General features: G+C 42.9%; 1 long non-coding RNA gene and 1 pseudogene across 1 annotated transcript; both read left to right on the forward strand.

Moving 5' to 3' along the window:
• The first annotated feature begins 2565 nt into the window (after positions 1-2565).
• LOC125411576 (zinc finger protein Pegasus pseudogene) lies at positions 2566-4365 on the forward strand (annotated as a pseudogene).
• A 5217-nt stretch (positions 4366-9582) lies between these two features.
• Positions 9583-11161, forward strand: LOC125411183 (uncharacterized). Its single transcript, XR_007235267.3, has 2 exons — positions 9583-9723; positions 10437-11161. It is a non-coding gene; the product is annotated as an uncharacterized LOC125411183 (long non-coding RNA).
• Positions 11162-23691: the final 12530 nt, after the last annotated feature.

Consider the following 23691-nt stretch of genomic DNA (forward strand, 5'->3'; position numbering starts at 1 on the left):
ATTTCCCTGTGACCTTTTGAAGGAAGAATCCCAGTCCTAGCAGTGCCATTGGCCTCTCGTTCAGGTGACCCACAAAGATGATCCATGGTGTTCTGAATAGTTTGTCTCTCATGGTCTTGTTTGTCCAAGAGAGTCTGTGAAGTTCAGTGCATGGGATAACCACGGGGGGCTTATTTGAAGGAGATAGTATTTAAAAACACATTTTCTGTTAGGGTCAGCAACAGCTTGCTTTTTTAGGAGAAATTGCAGAGTTGATGCCTGACGGGACAGAGAGCAAATAGAGCTGTGTTTGGTTTTGTTTTGTAGAAGCAGCCGAGACTCCAGTGCTTGATGACATGAGGTATGAGCCCGCTCTGCTGACCCACTCATCTCCTGGGGTTCTATTAGCTGGGATGTAGGCATGAGCTTGGTCAGGGGATTTCACCCGTTCAGTAACCGGAGACTGGCTGCTATGGAAACAGCCACTCATTTCTATCTGAAGACCTAGATTTTTACCAGGTAACAAAAAGTAACTTCTAGACGTTTTAAGCCCAACCCAGTGCAATTTCGAAGAAATCTTATTTTTTAAGTGGGGATTTTAGTTTATGTTCCTTTGATTTTCAAGGCCTTTTGGAAATCTTCTGGATATGATGCCTGTTTTGAACGATGAGACCTAGTGGATATGTTGAAGGCTGTGAAGTAGCAGTGAACTGATGGACCCATGAACATCAGGCTGTCTTTGCTGACTGTCTGTTTGGTTGATGTGTTTAAGCAAAGACTATTTACAAAGCAAGGAGGCTGTGGAAGTGGCAGGTTGGTTGAGGCTGCATGAGCCTAAACTAACATCTATTTTCCTCACCCTGTGTCTGTCGAACTGTTAGCTCATGAGGACCTTATGTTGAGAAGATAAATGTTTGCCCATAAGCTACTGTTTATTATAGGTGGGTTCGCATTGCATCTGAGTGTTGTCTGAGGTTTTCTGTCCTGCCCGGTTCCCGCAGTCATTAAGTCCCAAAGAAATCACACAGAGGTCTACATTAGTTATAAACTGATTGGCCCGTTAGCTCAGGCTTCTTATTAACTCTTATATTAGCCTGTTATTCTTGTCTATGTTAGCCACATGGCTCGGTACCTTTTTCGGCGAGGTAGTCACATCTTGCTTGCTCTGTGACTGGGTCAGGACTGCAGACCAAGCTTTCCTCTTCCCAGAGGAACAGAATTCTCCTGTTCTTGTTGACCTGCCTCTACCTCCTGTCTGGTTGTCCCGCCTATACTTTCTGCCTGACTACTGGCCAATCAGCATTTATTTAAAATATAATTCACAGAATACAGACCATTGTCCCACACCATCTGGGCATTTTGGCTAGTAGCCATGACTCGTCAAGATGTTTGGGTCACAGTAGTCAAACCATTGAATCTGTAAGGAGAGGGTAAGGAAAAGGTAGGCATGTGAGTGAAATCCAAAATGTGGATCAGATATAGTGACAGACTGAAGAGCATTAAGTTGCTTGGGGTATGGCCTGATACTGTCCAATCTCTCTGCTGAAATCCATTGCTGACTCTTATCACACGTGGTTATGCACTGAAGTGTGGCCTGCTTCCTTGAGCCCCATGTCTTTCTCTTTCATGTGGGTTAGCCTGATAGGACTGCCAAACCAAGTGCAGAGAAACCATGTTGTTATTCGGTCTGGAATTCTACTACTGTTTTAATTTCCGGTCACCTGACCTTTACGTATTCTGAGAGCAGATTTCATGGTCAGTATCAAATGACCGCAGGCGCCTCGGCATGGTTGAAGTATGTCACATGTGTGCTAGAAGCTAATTGGCTGGTTTCCTTGTATGGTTCTTATTCTGCTTAATGAGGATTTCTCGGAAGTCAGTTTAGAGCCTCTGCAGAACTATTCGTTGTTTATGTTCACAGACTGTAGCGATTCTTGCTTCAGCACGGTCCTTTACATCTTACACATTTAATTAAGATGCTGTAATGAGCTCTTCTGTCTTTGAGTTTTCTTTTCCAGAGAAGGCCTGGTGGGTATTTGCCACGCAGGTCACAGGACTGGCAGAGTGATGTCACAGCTTTGCAGTTATGGCTCCCTAAGGTTCTGGGTACTTGCGCTTAATCCTTATGGTTTTCCAAGGCTCTCTGGGTGCTTGTGCTTGGTCCTCATGGCTTCCTAAGGTTCTCTGTGTACTTGTGCCTGGTCCCTTCCCCTTCTGCTTTTCTGCCCTCTCTCCATTCTTATTCTTGATTTAGGTAGAGCAGGACAAACCCACATGGGAAGAAACAATATTTGTTCATGTCATGCTCTAAACAAATTTGGTTTTGACTGGAGAATAATATGTATCATATTAATTTGTGAGTGATGAGGAAATGAGGATTATAAATTTTGGTCAAAGATTCCCGATGAGATTTTTTTTTCTAATCAGTATCTGATAATCTTATCCACAAGGCATAATTTACTCTGTTTTCTTAGCTATAGTTATAAATGATTGAAATCTGGAAATTAAATGTCAGCGTCGGTTGGCTGCCCAAATACAAATGGTTTTATGTGCCAAGAACCTAGACACCACCATGTATTAGTGGTAATGGGTAATTTTATTTTAAAATATTTATGATTTTAATATTACCTGTGATAAAAGGCCCCCCATTGAGCTTTAGCTAGGTAAAATTTCATTAAAAGTGTAAGCACTGTATTTTCTGTCTAGAGAAGCAGAGAGGTTAAACCTTATTAAATTCTCGGCAAAATGTCATAAAAATTCAGCTGCAGCACAACTTCCAGCGACGCTGCGAGCCCCACTATGGGGCATTGGTGTACAGAGGATGCTGGCATTAGTAAACAACAAGTTCTCATGCTTGCCTATGCAGTGTTACAAATACTTCATATTTAATTTTCCCTTCCAAGGGAGAAGCCTGAGTTGAAAGAACTATATAAACACAGCGGCCTCAGTGAGGAGGTGGCAGGCATGAATGAGGCGGTGGATTTTCCTCAGTGGGTGGTCATGAGGCCTCTGTGCAGCATTTGAATTTCAGTTGAAATCCCCTCTGTGGCCTTTGGGAGTCCTTTGGTGCATCTCCAGCCCAGATTTCAGCTATTTGATATTTCATCAGCGTTGCAGTGGAAAGGAAACGGTAGAATTTCCTTGGGATGAAGAGATACAACAGACTTTCCACTTACTAAAGAAAAGAAGGAAAAAGGAGCACATTGCCAGGTGGAAGGAGGGTGGAGCCTTTGGACTTTGTGGAAGAGTTTAGGAAATGCCGAGAAAACTTGAGGGTTCTATAAATCAGGCAATCTGGGATATTTCCAAAGAGCATGAATCAATTCAAGTTCACATTCCAAGGTGGTCCAGGAACCAGATTTCCTTAAAGATTTTTTTGTGGGAGCCCACAGAGGTGGATTTGTTCCACCTTGACTAAAGATCAGAGAGTTCAGATCTATTCTTGCTCCTTTAAGGTTCTATGATGGGAGGTTTGACCCAAGATGTGGCTACTAACAGCATGTTTTGACTCAGGGTGACTCAGGGTGATGCTTTGGGTATTGAGAAAGTGATTACTTTGTTCTCTGTATCTTGGTAAAGAAGTCTCTTGTCTTCCCCCTTCTTTTTGGATTGGGGTATAAAGCCTATGAGAAATAAACATGGGGTGAATCTGAGTATTTACTAGATTCGCTCCTGATTCTATTAGCTGTCTCTTGTCTACCTCTTTCTTTCTTAATCCTCACACTTCCCTCCAAACATGGACAAATAAGTAGGGCAGGACCTGGCTGATGTCGCCTGGATGCAGGATACGACAGTTTTTACCCATGAAATCCCAAATTTTCAGACTGACTCCTGTGGGGAAAATCACACCATCTGGTGACCTGCCCAGGGACCCTCAAGGACTCATGGTTGACAAACCCTTGAATCAGTTCTCTGGCAGGACAGTGATCCAGCTGGCCTCCCGAGAAGCAAAACTCTGCCCCCTGGTGTCATTTCCTGTCCCGATGAAAAGTCTTTCATGATTTTGAAGCCCTTTGCCCAAGTAGTAGTTTCTGCTGTGTCAGAAAGTATTCCTCAGCGCTCCTCCCCTAAAAGTCCAGAACCTCAGCTATTGCAGAGTCAGAGAAACTATGGACCAGCAACAGGCCTTAGCAGCAACCACACCGGTACCCCCCAGCAGAGGAAACAGGCAGCCAAGTATTCCAGCCTCAACAGGGTGCTTAGAACCCCAAGCTTCCGCACCACTGCCACCACTGTGACATGGGTTCTGCAGACGACATCCTTTACACCATTCACATGGGATGCCATGGGTAGGAAAACCCTTTTCAGTGTAATATATGTGGATACAGATGTTAAAACAAGTATGATTTTGCCTGTTATTTTGCAACAGGGACGTGTATCTAATACTGAACACAGTCAACACTGTTCTCAATTGGTCTGGCTTTTGGAGGGATTGTAGTTTGGGTTTTGGTTTTGAAATAGCCCACAAGTGAAAGCTACAGACCACCAGGGTTTGGGAAACCAATTAGGAGAATATTGAGTACTCCAGCAGGCTGGCCAAGAGCCGACTTAGACCTGGGAAAGACTCAATGCTGAGACAAGGGAGAAGAGGAGTTTGTGGCAGACATATCACACCTGTTAGTGGCATTTCCTACCTGGGTTAGGGGGCCTTTACAATGTAACTTCTAGTCCTCTGTGACATCATACTTGGTACAGGTCAGGGGGGCTTTACAATGTAACCTCTGGTTCTCTGTGATATCACACCTGGGGCAGACCAGGGGGCCTTTACAATGTAACCTCTGGTCCTCTGTGATTTCACACCTGGTGCAGGGCAGTGAGTCTTTACAATGTAACTTCTAGTCCTCTGTGATATCACACAGGGCAATTCCTCCTAGGGAACCAAACTGTTTCTCAGCAGGAAAGGAGGGCCCTGTGGATTTTGTAAAACATTTTATCAAGCAAAAAGCCATTTGTTTTCAGGAAAATATGGCTCCCAAGGTGCCCCAACCCTTCCCAAGCCATTTGTTTGCAGGCAAATATGGCTCCTAAGCGGTGGAGATGCAGGGCCAGGGCAACCTGACCTCTTCCAAGTCACTTCAATTCTGGTCATCCTTGATAATGTTTCTGCCAATTTAAAAATCCTACAGTTCTAGCTGCTTGGGAAACCAAGACAGGAGCATTGCTAGAGCCCAGGAGTTCTCTGCTAGTCTGGGAACCATTGCAAGCCAACAGGATAAAACCCTCCTTAAGGAGGCTTATTGTACATTCTGGGTCAAACAGTGACAACTGTGTTTTGTTTTTCTTAACAACTTAAGATGAATGTTTTGAAGGTACATTTCATTTTAAATATGGAAAATACTTTTCATAGCTATAAACTATAAAAATAATCTTAATTTTACAATAACTTAAAGAGCACATTTAGTAAGTATGGAGTTTTGAAAGAAAATGACCCAGGTAGGGAATGGCACTAACAGGAGGTGTAACTTTGCTGAGTAGTTATGGCCTTCCTTGTTGGAGGAGGTGTGTCACTGAGGGTGTGAGCTTTGAGGTCTCCTGCGCTCAAGCTACATTCAGAGTGACACATAGTTGCTTTCTGCTGCCTGCACATGTAAGAACTCCCAGCTGCCTTTCTAGCATCATGCCTGCCTGCATGCTGCCTTGCTTCCCACGATGATGATGGACTAAACCTCTGAGTTGTAAGTCAGCCCCCTGTTTTTCTTTATAAGAGTTGCTATGGTCATGGTGTCTCTTTACAGCAATAGAAACCCAAACTAAGTTTACAATGATGTGTAAAGCTACAAACACTTCTAAATGCATGGAAAATTTGGAGTTGTATATTTAAAAAGATTTAGGATTTGCTTAGATCCTCTAAGTTAAATTCCATACTAGGAAAACTGTTAGAGTCTTTCCTTACACACTAAAAATGTTTCTTGTTTTATTTTTAACCAAGTGTTTTTATAGAAGTAAGCTCTCAAAATTTTAATATGAACTCTTTATGAACTATTTCCTTTAATAGGCAGTGTTCTGAAACTAAATTTATTTTTATTCTGTGAACATAGTTCAAGTTTTTAAAGCTGGTAATTTATCTCTAATAATACTTTTTTTAAAAAGAAACTGTGGAGAGATTAATAAATTTACTTCAGAGTTTACTAATGTCTTGAAGGCTAGACTTTTACTTTGAATTTTTCTTTTGGTGTTTCCATGGATGTTTTTCATTCTAGACTGTGCTTGCCATTCATCTGCAAAATTGCTTGACAAAGGGAATAAATCCAAAAACAAAAAGCAAGATATATATATATGTATGTGTGTGTGTATATATATATATATATATATATATATATATATATATATATATATATATATATATATATAGTTAGTTAGTTAGTTAGTTAGTTACGGGTTATATGTTTTCTAGTACTTGTTTTTGTTGCTACATTAGTATATGGACTTATTTTGTATGCAATGCGTAGATCTTATGTTTTGGTTGTAAGATATACGATACCATCTAGGGATCAAGAAAGCAGTTTAATGTTAAGTAATTTTATCCAGCATGTAGATCCTATTGTGATTAATACTTTGCTTTTTTAATATATAAATAAAAAATAATACTTTATAATGACATCAATTTTTCTTTTTTGAAAGCTAGAATCTAACTTTTTTCAGTAAGTGTATGTTACATAAAAAGTTAATAAAATATTTATGTCGAAAAATAAAAATTGATGAAGAGGCTTGAAAGATGGCTCGGTGGCTAAGAGTATTTGCTATTCTTGCAGAGAACTGGAGTTTGGTTCTCAGCACTCATGTTAGGAAGCTCGTCGGTGTCACCTGTAATTCCAGCTCCGTGGGATCCAAACTCTCTTCTGGCCTTCCTGAGCACTGTACACACACATACACATGCACACACACTCACACACACATGCATGAGAGAGAGAGAGAGAGAGAGAGAGAGAGAGAGAGAGAGCGCACACTGGCCAGTATCCATAGTTTCCTTGAGACTGAATCTCCACTTGTGAGCTACAGTATATAGTCGGAAATATGACCTTGTATTTCTCAAGGTAAGTTGCCTGAAAATTATCAGCATTTCAAGTCCTTGCTAATATGATAACGGATGAAGTTAATCTTGTTTGAACTTTAATCTTTTTTAATTAAGTGGAAGCATTTTTTTTTCAGAAAGATGTATGTGCTGAGGTCTAATTTATAAATGGCAAGATTCATGCGTTTTTGAAGCTCAGGTTAGTGAATTTCGACAAGCATGCTTCCCTGTAACTAGCGCCACAGTCAGACACCTCATCAATTTGCTTCTAGATACCCAGTGTTATGCCCCTGCTGCTGCTGCTAGCCGTGTCTGGGCTACAGCACCTTCCCAAAGACCTTGAGGGACATTTGTCTAGAAAGCCCATCTCCCCAAAATGCAATTCCCTTCTCTCCATGATTTCCCCACACCCTAGCGACCTTATCAACATGTAGTCATCCGTACTGGTTAGTTTCTGTTTACTTAACACAAACTAGGATCACCTGAGAGGGCGTCACCAATGAGAGACCACGCCCATCCAATTGGTCTCTAGGCAAGTCTCTGGGTTACTTACTTGATAGATGATTGATATAGTAGTTCACGGAGGGCAATACCATCGCTGGGCAAGTGGTCCACGAGGTGTAGACGAAAGATAACTGAGTAAGGCTGTGAGCGGCATTCCTTCACGGTCTCTGCTTCAGTTCCCGCCTCCAGGTTCCTGCCTTGAGTTCCTGGCCTGCCGTTCAGGAGCATAAGACGAAAGAAACCCTTTCTGCCCTAGGTTTGGTCATGATGTCGTATCATAGCAGTATTAACGGGACTTGTGTAACCTTTCCAGTTGGTCTTGGCGGGCGACTTGTTACGTTGATAAACAGACTTTGCCATTTCTCTTCATTCCAGCTGCCCCGTACCACGAGTCCGTAGTAGGATGATTATGGGGATATAACGCCTTCCAGATCTCAGTATCTGATCAGCTGAGAAAACACATTGCTGCCTCAGGGCAGCCTGCCCCACCCTGGGTGGTCACCTGGGGATCTAGTGGTCGACTCTTGCACCGATAGTCCCCTCATTGGAGTACAAGGCTTCCTGGGCTGTGGTGACAGAGATCCTAGTGGGGTTCTTATCCCTACCCTTCTAGGCTGTGGCCAACACTTTGTTTCACGGCAACACAGCCAGAACTAATCCCATGGTGCTGCCCTAGTGAAAAGCGCTGGGAATACAGCTACCATAGAAGCCAACTGTTGTTGAATATCTACAGGCTGTATTCACGATACAATTTGTGCATTTTAAGACGTTTATTTCATTCTTCTTTTTGAGAATCATTTCCACATCACCCTCTCCCTATTCCTACTCCTCCCATGTCCCGCCAACTCCCTCTCCAATTATTAACATTTTATTATTTAATTGTTACTGCTACATACTATATTTATATGTATATGTTCACACACAGATGTGTGTGTAGGTGTGTGTGTATAGACCTATTGAGTCTTCAGTATTACTTATATGTATACGTGTTTAGGGGTGACCACTTGGGATTGGATAACCTATTAGGGGCTCACCTTATGAATGATTCTTTCTCAGCAGCCATAAATTGCCTGTAGCTCTTCATTAGTGGTGGGGCCTTGTAAGAGTTCCCCTGTTGACACTGATATATCTACTGGTGCTCTCATTGGGTAATTTTTGCAGTCTTCCTTTTGTTATTTTTTTGAGACTGGGTTTCTCTGTGTAACCCTGGCTGTCCTGAAACTATGTAGACCAGGCAGGCCTCAAACCCGGAGATCTGCTTTCCTCTGCCTTCCAAGTGCTGGGATTAAAGGTGTGCACTACCACCACCTAGTATGTGCAGTCTAGTTTAAGGAACCATGATGCTAATATTTTAAGAGTTCAGCTCTCTGTCCTTTGGGCTGGTTATTAGTGACTTGTTTTTAGGATGAGGAGCCCAGGGACTGTACATGCCTGGTACTTGCGGGGCGTGCACAGCCTGCTGCACTCTCAGAGTTTGAATTTAGCATGCTTCTTACTTGCCAGTCCCTTTGCTGCTCCCTCATACACAGATTAACCGTGCAACAGTGGGCCGCTAAATTAAATAGCTAACGTATGCTATAGTAGATGGCTCAGTCTTATTCAAAACTTATTAGTGAAAAATGTCAAAGAACAATCTGTCACCCGCAGGACAAGTCAGTTCAGCATATTGTGGGAGTGCGTTTGAGAACAAATTGTTTGCTTGCTCTGGCTTTAGTTAATCAGAATTTATCCTGATGTCTATAACTATAAAAAAAAGAATTATTTTTAATAGAAAGGGTTTGTGAGCTGAAAATATGGGGAATAAAATATGTGACCAAAGCCAGCATAGCTTCTATAGGTAACGGTGGCCTATTTTACAGGGATTGTTATGGTAAGCAGTATGGTACAGCAACAGTCATGGGTGACACACTACACTCTTGTAAAGACATAGACACTAAGAGACTGTGGCCTTTGAGAAGCTTTGGCAGGAGATAGATTTCTTCTGACAGAGCACACTTGGAGTACTTAAGCACAATCCTAAAGCACAATCCTAAAGAATCTCTCTCTCTCTCTCTCTCTCTCTCTCTCTCTCTCTCTCTTCTAGTGTTGAGAGATGTTTTCTGGCAGCTGAAAAGATGACGTTAGAGTTTGCTTTGCTGTTTTGAAATGCTTCTTATGTAGAAGGTTCATTATCATTGCACCGAGTTTGCAGCAAAAAATTGGGACTTGGGATGACATCATTTGGGGTGGTAAGGACAAGGGAGGAAGCGTTCTGTTATGTGTCGGGTTCTAAGTCAAGTGGCTTTTCGTGTGGTCACTAACAAAACAAGTCCAGGGACTGGCAAGTTGGCTTATTAAACTTTTTTTTATTTTTTATTTTTTTACAAGTATGGGGACCTGGGATTTGATCTGTGGTACCCACGTAACAAGTCAGGCTCAGGTGTATATGTCTCCCGCTTCTGAGAAGGTAGATGCTGCCAGTCAGACTTTCCACATTGGTGTCCTCCGGGGTCAGAGAGAAAACATGCTCCAAGAATGGGTTGGAGAGTAGCTGAAGAAAACATTCAACACAGATTTATTGCCTGTAAATGCACACAGGCACATGTGCGTGCACACCCCCACACCCCCTCAACACCCAGGCTCACCCCCACACCCCTAGCCAAATTCAGTATTTCAAGATATTCTCAGACTCCTGCAGCCTCAATACATTTGCACCTATGATGATCCAGAAGTGTCTGGGTGAAGGTTGATGAAGTCAGGCTTAAGGAATTGACAAAGGTGCCGTGGAATTTAATCAAGTGTCAAAAGAGTCCTTTGGGAAGAAAAATGGAAAATCATTGTGATTGTGCCCCTCTGGGCCGCTGTGGCAAACTGCTTTATAGCTTAGGAATGACCTAATCTGAAGGGAGGGGAGGCTGTGCTTTTCGTTTTGCTAACTCTGTATTTACAAACATCTTTGCAGATGTCATATCTGGAGATACTTTTTGGCCTTGTTCTTTGGTTCCATCTTTTGGAGAGGTCGTCGCAGAAGACTGCTGTTGATACAGAGAGATTCATCTTTTGAGCCGAGCTTGAACTTTGGTGCTCTTGCCACAACCGGACATCGATTGTAGCCTGAAGTGCTCGCCCCTTCTCCTGTGAGGTCCAGAAGCCATTGCTTTCTATTGTTAACGAGACCAAGTTCTGCTCTCTTTCTTGAGCAGGGCACTCAGCGACACACAGCTCTGCACAGTGGATTTTTTAAAAATACCATCTTGTATTGTGAAACCCACTCTCCGGTATAACAAGTATAGCACTTTAAATTTTCTGGTGGACCGGTGGATCTTCTTAAATTTTTCTTCAGAAGTGGCTGATAGTGACTTCCACCCATATTTCTTTAGCCCAAGCAACTCCTCAGATTCTGCTTTATTTCAGACAAAGAAGGAAATTATATCCACACTGTATTCTCTGAAGAGGAGATCTAGAAACTGTCCTGTACACCTCCCCAGCGCTGATACACTTCCAAGACATACACAAATTGGAGAGCTTTTCGTGCAGACTGTTGACAGCCTCTAATCTTATGGGATTATATTTAAAACCGATCTGAGATGACAAATACAATGAGGTTAATCAGGGAGATGATTCAAACTCAGTAAAATGTGCAGATTGCCAGGTCTGTCCATTGGGAGCATAAAGATCCTAATGAAGGCAGCCTGGGGTCATTTGTTTCTTTTCTTTGAAATGTTAGATTGATAAATTTCAGATAGGCAGACAGATTAAAATGATTTAGCTTATTGAAAGGGCATTTGTTGATCAACTAGGGTCTCCCAATGAACATTTTCCATGCTTATTTCATCATATACCCACCATCTATGCATCTTTTCATCTGTCCATCACTCTGTCTGAAATTCTGATAAATTTTAAAATAAGTTCCCCTCATCACTTCATCACACTTGCATTAAGTTGATTGCCATGCTTGATTCTGGTCATTTCCCCTGGAACATAGGAAGACATCAACATACCATAGCATCCCGTGGTTTTTGATAGATGTTTTATCTACCCACACCATTCGTTCAAGATGCCAAGAGTAGCTACCACCTTTGAATATCCCTTTCTCTTTCATAGTAAATTATGTTTCTGCTCTATACTCTCCTCCTCCTCAAAAAAAAAAAAAAATCAGTCACCTGATTTTTTTTTCTCCATAAACTTTGCCTTTGCCTCACTGGGAATTTTGTATAAATTCTATGATTTAGCACCAAGCTTATACTTTTGTATGCGGCTTGGCATGCTTTGAGGCTCACCTGTTGCACCCAGAGCATGCTAGTGTCTTTTTCTTATTGCACAGCTTGTGACACCAGACTTGTCATTATTCACGCACTCCTGGGTCCTGACCAGATGTTAACTCTTTGAGAAGAGTTCTCAATTAATTCTTCTTAAGAAAATATTGAGGCCAACCTGGTCTACAGAGTGAGTTCCAGAACAACCGGGACTGTTACACAGAAAGATCTTGTCTCAAAACAACAATTACAACATAACAGCAACAACAGTAAAAGAGGTTTCTTTTGATCTGTTTTCTTTTCCCTTAAGAAAGTACCTGAGATTTGGAGACAGGTACGATACATGCCCGTAATCCTGGTTCTCGGTGGGTAGAGTAAGGAAGGTTTGTTTTTGGAGAACTATTTCAGCTACATAGTAAGACCCTGTCACAAATGACACAAATGAACAACTGAAAGAGAATGAAAAAAGGAAGAAAGAACAAACTAAACCAAGAAACATCAAAAATGAAAATTTCTGGGTCATGGATAGGCCTTTATACTCACCAGGCATCTTCAGAGCACTTCCTATGTGAACAAGTGCTTGTGTATGTGTGAGTACCTGCACATATGTAAATTGTAAGGGGGATTTTCTTAGACTGGTTTAGAAGAACAGAGGCTGGGCACTCACACAATAGTTATTTACAGCCTGAAAATCTGGGGAGAGCAGCATTTACTCTGCCCCAAAAGATGGGGTCAATGATGCAGCCCCCTCCCCCTGAGGCTAAGGCCTGGGAGTACCCTGCAGTGTCACTGATGCAGGGCTGCATGCAGAAGCTGAAGACTCCAGAGTCCAGTGTTCACTGGTCATGGAGCAGCCCAAACTGCACCTGCTTAGGGAGAGTATAGTGCAGGCTTGGGCACATTCCCCTGTCTTCTGCCTTTGACTGCATCAAGGCTCTCCGCCCACTGGGCAGAGCACCCCCCCCCCCCAGAGCAGATCTTCCCAACTCCATCCTCTCACCTACCTGCATGGTGGCCATCTGGGGAACATCTTTTGGGACACACCCAGAAGTATGCTTTGCTGCTTTTCTAAGTGTGTGCATCTGGTCAAATTAACAATCCAGATTAACTATCATGTTTATTCGTGTGTGTGTGTGTGTGTGTGTGTATGTGTACCTGTATAGAAAGGTGTGTGTGCACACACACATATGTCTACTAGATTTACATGGTACTGAGATTCCACTCCAAGTATGAACATTCTCGTTTCTCACTCTCTCCCCTACGTTAGGAACCGCCTACCCTCTGATTTCTGGCTGTTCTTGTGAATGTATATAGGTGAATTGCTATGGTTTCACCTTTAATGGAGCTGACATGAATGCCCCCTATTTATTTCTGTATCTACTGACTGACATACTATCATCTTTGGAGAAACTTTGACTTTGCTTTAGTTTTATTTATTTTGCTTGAATAACTTTTGATTTTTTAGTTATGTAATATGAGGGGGCTTGTTGGGGTTTCTGTCCCGCCCGGCACCCCAACAAGTCGGCAAGTTCCAAAGAAAATCACACACAGGAGTCTACATCAGGTTATAAACTGATTGGCTCATTAGGTCAGGCTACTTGTTAACTCTTATAACTTATATTAACCCATTAGTCTCATCTATGTTAGCCATAATGGCTCAGTACCTTTTCCAGCGGGGGCAGCTTACATGTTGCTTCTTCAGTGATCTGCGCAGGAGTGCTGGAGGGACCTTCCTCCTCGGTAACCTTATTCTATTCTCTTTGCCCCACCTCTACTTCCTGTCTGGTTGACCCGCCTATACTGCCTGCCTGGCCAGTCAGCGTTTTATTAAAATACATGATTGACAGAATACAGATAATTCTCCCGCACCATAGTTATTAGATTGTTCCTCTTTATATTTCCTGTATACATTGACCAGAGATATGTGCTACCGGAATTTTCTTTCTAGAAAGGATGTCAGCCGTCAAGCTTCTCTTGATATTTTTGGAAAGCAAAATCTTTTGCATTTCAGTGATGGGTTTTTAAAAGAGGCCTTATCCAGTCTCAAGACAGATATATCCTGCGTTTTCTTCTCCAGTTCTTAAAAAGAAATAAATTTAACTTTCATGTTTCAGCTGATAGCCTACCTTAGGAGATTTGTATGTGTGTAGGATGAGCCAGGGCTGAATGGCTGTTTTTCCCTTGTTGAGATGTTGTGTTACACTTGTGACTAAATTCCATCCTCCAGGGCTGCTTTGACAACTCTAGGTTTTTGGATGTTGAATGGTAGCAGGAGTGTGACTCTTTACTCTGTCCCTTTGACGTCTTTGTTGGCCTTTATTCTAGGACCTCAGGGTGCTGTGTCTTCTTACTTTATAGGCGTTCTCAAAGTTAGGACTCCTAAGGCCTTTGACTTTACTGGACAATTTTAAAAATTATTTTGATTTTTGAGGGTTCTTTGTCACTGGACAGAATTAAAATCCTTTGTCACTGCAATTATAAAATATCTTTATTGTTTTTTGCATAAGGAATTGTTAGTAGGGGTCAGTGAAACGGCTCAGCAGGTAAAGGCATGTGCTGGGAAGTCCGTAGCCCGATCCCCAGGACCCATATGGTGGTATGAGAGAACCAGTTCCCAAAAGTTGTCCTCTGACCCCAACATGTACACTGGTGCTGCGGGAGTATCTTCCACTGCTTCAGTCAATAGTCGCTGAAGCACGAGCCCACGGTGCTGCAGGAGCGCCTTCCGCTCTGTCAGCCAATAGCCGCTGAAATACCAGCCCACTGGGGGTGTGGTATATTTCTCTTTTAAAAAGAGCCACAGATCTCGGCTTGGGCCTCTTGGTTCCAGCACTTGGTCCCAGCTCCTGCTCCAGCGACTAGGCTCCCTTCCTGATGGTTTATGGTGTATGTAAGTTTTACCCCCCAAAATAAATAACCCCTTAAAACATAACTGGTGTGGGATTGATTCGCCGTTACACTGTGGCATGTGCTCCAGGCTCCCCAAAATATACTTAAGTACAACTAAAAGAGTAAAGAGATTGGTAGAATCAGGGCATGAATTATGAAGAATTCACAGGTAAGTTTGGGGAGTAACGACATCTAAACAATAGGAAGTTCTTGATTCTTTTATGTATTTTTAGTGTCTTTCTAGTCATTTAGATTCTTTGAAAATTTGATTCAGACAATGGTCTGTTGCACATGACCTCCGGTTATTGCAGTGTTTGGCTTGCACACTCCCTTGCTCACCGTAGTTCAGCTCCTTGGATTTCATTTGAGCTGCTTCACAGCTGCCTCATCCGTCCACTCTTCAGGGACCGACAGTGTTGTGGACTAGAATTTCAGTATTCTCTCTGGTTCCTTCTTTTCTCTGTCTTCCCTCCTCACTGTGCAGTGGCTGTGGTACCTTGAAGTCCTAACCGCTGGTTCTCTAGGTGAGTTCTTTAGATCAGTTTCCGATGGACATTATAGTCCCTGAGTGTTGTGGGAGTAACTTCCGCTGCCTCAACCAATAGTTGCTGAAGTACGAGCCCACAGTGCAGCAGGGAGCGACTTCCGCTCCGTCAGCCAATAGCTGCTGAAATACCAGCCCACTGGGGCGTGGTATATTTCTCTTTTAAAAAGAGAAGCATATCCGGATCAGGCCCTCTTGGTTCCGGCTCTTGGTTCCGGTGCTTGCTCCTGGCTCCTGCTCCTGGCTCCTGCGACTAGGCTCCCTTCCTGAGGTGTATGTAAGTTTTACCCCCCAAAATAAATAACCCCTTAAAACATAACTGGTGTGGGATTGATTCGCCGATACCTGAGCATGAGTACAGCACAGATAAAGTTCTTCTAAGGCTGAAAGTGCTGAGGAGAAATTCAGCCATTGCTGGCCCCGCTTCCGCTGTCAGCGATGGAGAAATGCCCACTTTTCTTTGCTCTCTAACACACTCGGGTGATTTAAAACAGGTTCTAGAATTGATAGTTGCCATCTGTGAGATAGTCAGGTCCCATAAGATTTTACTAGTTGAAACCAGTTATCTGGTTCAGACATCTGAGTTCAAGTAATGGATGGATTCTGTAACTCTTGACTTTTCGTATCAAGAAGCAGATTGATCATGACATTATTAAATAGAAGTTCTGTCCAGGTAGGCGATGCAGACCTGTTATCCCAACATTTGAGGAGAAGAGGCAAGAGGATTGTGAGTTCAAAGGTAATGCAGGGTACATGTTGAGGTTCTTTTATAAGCAAACAAATGAACAAGGAGAACTACGGACTGACAGACAGGAAGGCAGGCAGGCAGACAGACTGCCAGGAGCATCCCCTCAAACCCTCAAAAAACCCAAATCAGAAATTCTACAGCCCTGTGTTATTTTTTGAATTTTCTAATTTTAATAGGTATGTGCATATCCTCGAATGTGGAGTCTGGGACTTCCTTGACTCCAGAATCTGGTGAAGCCCCCAGCTAGAAGCGCCTACGGGAACATTCTCTCTGGTTCTTAACCTCCTTCCTTAAGTTCTCTGTGTCTGCTTTTGGTCCACGGCTTCTTTTCCAGGTCATCTCGCCTGCATTATTTGCATATTTGATTTCAAGAATCTTGATGTGATTTAGAAATCCCTGGTTTTTATTTTTTTCTCCCTTGCTGTAAGTTGGAGTTGAACATACGCAGAAGGCTTAGGGAACAGTGTTTCGGGACTATCTCCTTTTCTGTAAATTGTATTGCAGTTTGTATTTCTAAGCCTTTTACACTGCCAGGCACCTGGTGTCCTCTCTGTGTGACTTTCCTCCTCCGCATCTCCTCATTTTCCGTCTTAGTTCTCTCTGACACCACCGTATTGTTGACATCCCGGGAGGAGAAATGAGAATTTATTTCAAGCATGACCTCACAGCGACTCTTGTCATACTCATTTCGTCATGGCCTCAGCTACTTTATACGCTGAAAAGACAAACGCCTCTTCTTGGTGGTGAGTGTTTCAGGAGTTTATTGTGTATTTATTTCCCAAATATTATGGATAGAAGGCATTTGTTCCTAAAGCCATTCATTTTTATATATATATATTACAAAAAAATCTTTAATCCAGTTAAAGAGCGCACAAAAGACTTTGAACTTTAGAAGCACACTATCAATCTAACAGATGACTTCCTGGAAGAGAGATTTTTGATGCAATAAATCTTGGGCGAGACTTGGAAGGAGTTTCTGCTGCTTTCCACAGTGATCTGCACATTGCTGTTGGTCCTGCCGTTCTTTCTGTATGGCACCCGCAGCCTACCAGACTTCAGATACAGGTAGGTGCAGCTGCGTATCTGGTGTCGATGAAGCAGATGGAGACCCAGTGAAGGGTTAGAGAGACTTAAAGTTCCCAGGGATTTGGGAATAAACTTCTGTTTAGCTCCGATGGGGAACACACGACAGACTTTAGAAAGGACTCCATCCAAGGATGGCTTCTAGCCAGTGAATCCACGACTGTTAGTGATGAGTATGCGGTGACCCAAGACAGATACCTTCCAAAGCTCACCCTATGGGGTAGCTCAGGAGCACAGACTCCCTAACACCCTCTGCAGCCCTCTGCAGGGCTTGCAGGCAGCTCCCCAACATTTCCTCCTCTAGAGCAGTTGTTCACTGCTCATCCAACCCTGGAGGAGACCCAAATGAGTCCTTCAGTCTTGTACCTTCTGTAGCTTCTTGAGTTCCATTGGCCTCCCATCTTCCTCTAGGAGGACTAGTTTAATTTATGTGAAATATCTATACGGTTTCAAGTCTGCTTGTTTTAGCTCCCCCTCCCTCCTCTATGAAGGTGGGCTTTTTCTTGTCATTCTGTCAAAAGAATGAAGTGATAAAGTTGTATGCCTGGTCCCTATCATACTTGAGTTCATAGAAGAGTTTGATGCTAAGATAAAACCCATAGAAGAGTTTGATGCTAAGATAAAACCCAATCACTGGTAGAGGAGGTGGACTATAACTCCCTGATCTGAATTACTGTTCATGGATGCCCTTGCTGAGATCCCAGTGGGACCTCAGCTGGTGGTTCTCCTTGTACCGAGTACAAGGTGGTTTGGATCCAGTGGATGAAATTCTACCAAAGATGAAACTATGTTTCATGTTTATGTTTATTCTTTTATGTTTACCAAACATAAAAACTATGTTTTAAAAAAATATTTATTTATTTATTATGTATACAATATTCTGTCTGTGTGTATGCCTGCAGGCCAGAAGAGGGCACCAGACCCCATTACAGATGGTTGTGAGCCACCATGTGGTTGCTGGGAATTGAACTCAGGACCTTTGGAAGAGCAGGCAATGCTCTTAACCTCTGAGCCATTCCTCCAGCCCCGATCCTATGTTTATCAAATTATAATTTCATTTTTATTTTATTTGTGCCTTGTGCCTGTGCGTGCGTGTGTGCATGCGTGGATGCGTGCGTGCGTGCGTGTGTGTGTGTGTGTGTGTGTGAGTGTGCATGTGCTTGTGGGCATGTGTGTATGCCATTTATGTATAGGTACCCACAGAGATCAGAAGAGGGTGTCTGAGCTCCTGGAGTTGGAGTTACAAACAGTTGTGAGCTGCTAGCATGAGTGCTAAGAAGTGACCTCAGGTCCTCTGGAAGAGCAGTAAATGTTTTACTAGCTGAGCTGTCTCCTCAGTGCCAGACCTTATGCTTCTTTTGCCTCCCATGGAGAGTCTACAATGTCTGGCATATCAAGTTGGGGCAGGACCAAGCCCCTCCTCCTGCGTCATGGCTGAGCGAGGTATCCCACCATAGAGAATGGACTCCTAAAGGGCAGTGAGACCTTGTACTCTCTAAGTGTTGTCTACTAACAGTGTTGCATAGTGAAGGCATAGAAGAGGCTCAGGCAGCTATTGAATAAACAAACCACCCCCACACCAGCCTTCATCCTTCAGCTTCTTGTTTCCTTAAGTCTCTTTGTGGAGCACCCGTCCCTGTAGAATGAAGATCCTCGTATCCTTTTCCCCCCGGTATTCTGACCACTGGGATAGCAAGAGACTGCTGCAGGTTAGTTAGACAACTGCTTTTAACAAGTGGCTGTTTTCTGCAATTGGGTAGGGAGTAGCTGGACCTCTTGGTTCATGCCTGCAGTGTTTTGTGGAATTACAGAGGGGGGTCCCCTTAGATAACAGCATAAACTTTTCTCACACGTCTCGACTGTGTGGATCAAGCTCTTAGACCACATCTGTACATGCTCATGTGCATTGGCCCTGTATTGAGAGGATCCTGAGGTGATGCGAGCAAAGGCCATGCTTCCAATTTGACTCTCATTCTACAGTACTCCATGGCTCTGTTCTTTTAATGCCGAGGGACCAGTTTTAGCAACAGAACAAACCCCACAGGTATGAATTCTTATTCCTCGCTTTGCCTGTCTTTCCCAGGGTTATACTCTTCACTCTATTCCCCCCAGTTTAAATATTACAAGTAAATGGTTGTGTTTTGGACAGAAGGTACCATTACTAAGCACTGTAGTAAGTGCTAATGTTGGGTACCAGACATTGGTCTAAGTACTAACACTCGGAACTAGACATTATATTAGCCATTAATACTAGGTGTTAGACATTGTAATAAGTACTCAAACAAGTTGTTAGACATTGTGCTAAATGCTTATGTTGCTCACTAGACATCATGCTAAGTGCTAACTCAAGGTGCTTCATATTTCCCTAATTGCTCAAGGGAAGTGCCAGATATTGTGCTAAGTGCTAGCACTTGGTGCTACACATCATGGTAAGTACACAAACTAGGTACTAGACATTGTGCTAGGTGCTCATACTAGGTGATAGACACTGTGCTAAGTGCTGACACTAGGTACTAGACATTATACTAGGTGCTAAAATGAGGCCTTAGTGTTATACTTCCTTATGAAGTGGGTTTGGTTATTATTTGTACAGCATCCAGAAACTTGCTTTGGAAGAATCATCCAAGGCATGACCCTGTGTAGTTATTTCCAGAGGGCAGAGACACGAAGCAGTTAAGGGGAGCTGGTGACGTTCCAAATCTGCTTTCTGCTTGTTGGGGCTGCGCTGTCGAGCCCATCAGTGATGAGTGTGTGGGCCAGCATGGAAGCTGTTATCTGTGCGAGCCAGTGGCAGCCCTATTTGTTTCATTCGGGGGGAAATTGACAGAGCAGGAGACAGGTTGGTTCTAGAACGTGACATTAGCTCTGAAAATGCAATGACTTTCTATCACCCACACCTTTTCATAACAGTGGGTGGAAATGGGCTGTCATTGCTGATGGATAGGACATTATCACCGAGCCATATAGTGACTGGGTGATCCATAGTGATGCAATTTACCTCTTCATAGTTCCACAAGGAATCACTTGACTTCTGGGTTGCCACTAATTAAAATGGAGCCACAGTGGAAATTATTTTGCAGGCAATTTGTCTGTTATGTGTCAAACTGGGGGTACAGACTCTGCAAACAAGCCTTTTAATGTTCCTATTCTAGAGCAGTCTCCACATGTAGCGTTCTTAATGGCGCGATTTTTAGTAGAAGGGATATTTATGGGTACCTTGAAAGTTAGGAGTTATTTTGATGGCATGGAAACTTTTGGCAAGTCTTGATGGCATTTTTATCAAGTGTTTCTAGAATTTGTATTTTCTTAAATGAAAGCTCGTAGGTCACTCCATAGCAAACTGTCTGAAGGACCTCTTGGGAATATGTGTCACGTGACGCTGCTTGCAGCCCTGAAGCTCCAGTCAGAAACTCGAGACCACAGGGGAAGTCTGATTTAACACTCTATTGAAACAGTAGCCGGAACACTATATAGAGCTAAATATTAAGAACCTGCTGAATATGAGGTAGCCTGAACACAATGTATAAATATCAGGATTCTGCAAAGCATGCCTACAGCGACAGTTCTCAATCTGTGGGTCACGACCCCAAGGATTGCATATTGGATCTGTATATTAGGCATTTATGTTACAATTCATAACAGTAGCAAAATTACAGATATGAAACAGTAACAAAAATAATTTTATGGTTGAGGGGTCACCACAACATGAGGAACTGTGTTAAAGCATTGCTGCTTAGGAAGGTTGAGACTACGGTCTATAGCATGTCTGCCTTTGTGTAATTTTTGTGTGATTGGAAAGTAAATATAAACTACAAATGCATTTAATATGAAAACATGAATAATGTTTTTTTCATTAATAAGATATGCACACAGGCTTACAAATTGAGCAGTTCTGAATATCTAAATAGCAAGGCACTCTGTGTCTCCTGTTCCTCCGTGCCAACCATTCTTGACTCCACAAGCTATTTCTTTTGGTACATGACTCTACATCTGAAACATTCTCTGCCATTTTTCCCTTTCATTTCTACTAGTATTAGAAGTGTTTCTTCTTCTTCTCCTTCACCCATGTCATGCATGTGGCGTTCTAGGATGAACGAATGTCCTTGCCAATGTTATCTTTGACCTACGACAGTGCAGGGTTCTGCAGTTAAGCATTTAAGATGGCGTCTTAGGGTTTCTGTTGCTGTGGAGAGACACCGTGACCACAGCAGCTCTTATAAAGGGAAACATTTAATTGGGGCAGGCTTACAGTTTCAGAGGTTCAGCCCGTTACTGTCATGGCAGGAAGCATGGCAACATGCAGGCAGACATGGTGTTGGAGAGCTCTACATCTGAATCTACAGGCACCAAAGAAGACTGTGTGCCACACTGGTCATAGCTTGATCGCATGAGACCTGAAAGCCCATCTCCATAGTGATGTGCTTCCTCTATCAAGACCAAACCTCCCCCACCAAGGCCATACCTCCTAATAGTGCCACTCCACATGGGGCAACCATTCAAACATGAGTCAGTGGGGACCATATCTATTCAAACCTCTACAGATGGCTACTTAATATTTTCTTGTGCAGAGTGTTTGAGTCCACAGCTGTCTTATACATTCTGTAAGTTTCTCAAGTGTTCCTGAACTTTTCCAATCTTCAGCCACAGCTACTATAGGGCTCATAATTCCCTGCTCTTTTATTGGAGGGCTGACTTTCAGAGTTCCTTTCTTCATGACCCTGCTCCAGTCTTTGCTAAAAGAAGCTTATTTATTTTTTTAATGCATATGTGTGAGAGTCTGTGTGTCTCTGTGTGTGTCTGTGTCTCTGTGTGTGCATGAGTCTCCCTCTCTCTCTCTCTCTCTCTCGTGTGTGTGTGTGTGTGTGTGTGTGTGTGTGTGTGTTTATACACAGGAGTGCAGTGCCTGCAGAGGCCAGAAAACAATACTAGATATCATGGAGCTGAACTTACGGGCAGTTTGAACTGCTCCATTTGTATCCTGGGAATTGAACTCAGGTCCTCCACAAGAGCAGCATACATTCTAAATGTAAGTCTTCTCTCCCTGTCTTGTGAAGTTCTTTAAGGTTTCTTTCTTTTTGTCACTTTGCTTCTTAGGTTCCTTTGTTTCTTAAAAAATATTTATAGGAAATACATTCTCATCAGATTTTCTTTGAAATATCTGCACCCTGCTTTCTTTTATTAATGGTAACTGTACTGGGTTTAGAATTATTTTCAGATATTTATCTCCTTTTAAGTGTTTGTGTGTGTGTTTCTGTGTGGGTGTGTGCATGTGTAGTTCTCAAAGAGGCAGGGAGAGGGAACCTGCAAAGCAAGCCTACAGCAACAGTTCTCAATCTGTGGGTCACGGCACCCAAGGGTTGCATATCGGATCTCCTGTATATTCAGCATTTATGTTACGATTCAGAACAGTAGCAAAATTATAGATATGAAACACTAACAAAAATAATTTTATGGTTGGGGGGTCACCACAACATGAGGAACTGTGGTAAAGCATTGCTGATGTCACAGGCAGGTGTGAGCTGCCCAACATTCATATGAGAACTGAACTGAGGTCCTCTGCAGAAGCAACCAGTGCTCTTAGCTGCTGCTTCATCTTTCCAGCTCCCACCCCTTCACAATCTGGAATTCTGTAAGCCAAAGACACTCTAATTGCCTTTGTCCAAAGATTGATTGTTCTGAGCTCTGGGAGAGCGGCTCTCTTATCCCTGTAAGATTGGGTGAGTTAGAAAGTCTCACACTGTGTTATCCACGGATAGCATAACCACACAGAGCTAGCAACAGGCATGACAATCCACGACTAGGTCCACGTTGGAAAAGTTTTAGAAATATGGATTTTCATATTTGATCTTTGGCAGTATTTGCAAACGTTCATATCTCCTCATAGTTTTCCCTGCTACCTGTCATATTTAGCATTTAAATGGGAAATGTTTGCTCCGAGGCTAGCAATAAAACCCAGTTAGTGTCTCCACAGGAGCTGCTCATCCCTGTTCTGTTTTATGACTCTCTTCTCCTTGTGGAGAAAAAGATCTACCTGTGGTTCTGAAGAGCCACATTTTCATTTCAAACAGTTCAATGCTGTGTTTAATAATCTCACAACTGGAAGTGATGTGTCAGGCAGCAGCAATCCTCTAGTTTCATGAACTGTGAGATGTGGCTATGGAGCGGGCTGTAGCCCCTGTTGAGTGGGTTCCCACTGCCCTAGAATGCTATGCAAATGAACCAAGATGGACCACTGGAGCAAGGATAGGAAGACTTCCTTTACTCTACAAGATCTTTTTTAAATTTTTTTTATTTTTCTCATATTTATTAGTTTTCCTAATTAACCTATTTATTTGTTTATAAAAATTTCCACTTCCTCCCCTCCTCCCCATACCCTCCCATTCCCCCCACTCCCTCTCTGCAGGGGGCCATCCTGGCCTGCAGGAATGAACGCCACCAAAAACGAGAATTCCTTCTCTGGTCACATCTTTATTTGGAGCCCTTTGATTGAGGAAAATTGGGGGAAGGGAAGATAGAGCAGGGATGAGAGAAAGCTTAGAGAGAGAGCGTTGGGCCCCGAGGCAGCTGCTTTTAACCGGTGGAGAGGCTTGAACTCTGTCCTGATTGGTTAATGCCATTCTGCTGGTCTGAGCATGTGCAAGCAAGGGTGCAGGCAAGGGTGCTCAGCCCCACATGGCTACCTCCAAACTGCAGGACC

This window comes from Myodes glareolus, chromosome 18 (genome assembly GCF_982192425.1).
Source record: "Myodes glareolus chromosome 18, mMyoGla1.1, whole genome shotgun sequence".
NCBI classification, from domain to species: Eukaryota; Metazoa; Chordata; class Mammalia; order Rodentia; family Cricetidae; genus Myodes; species Myodes glareolus.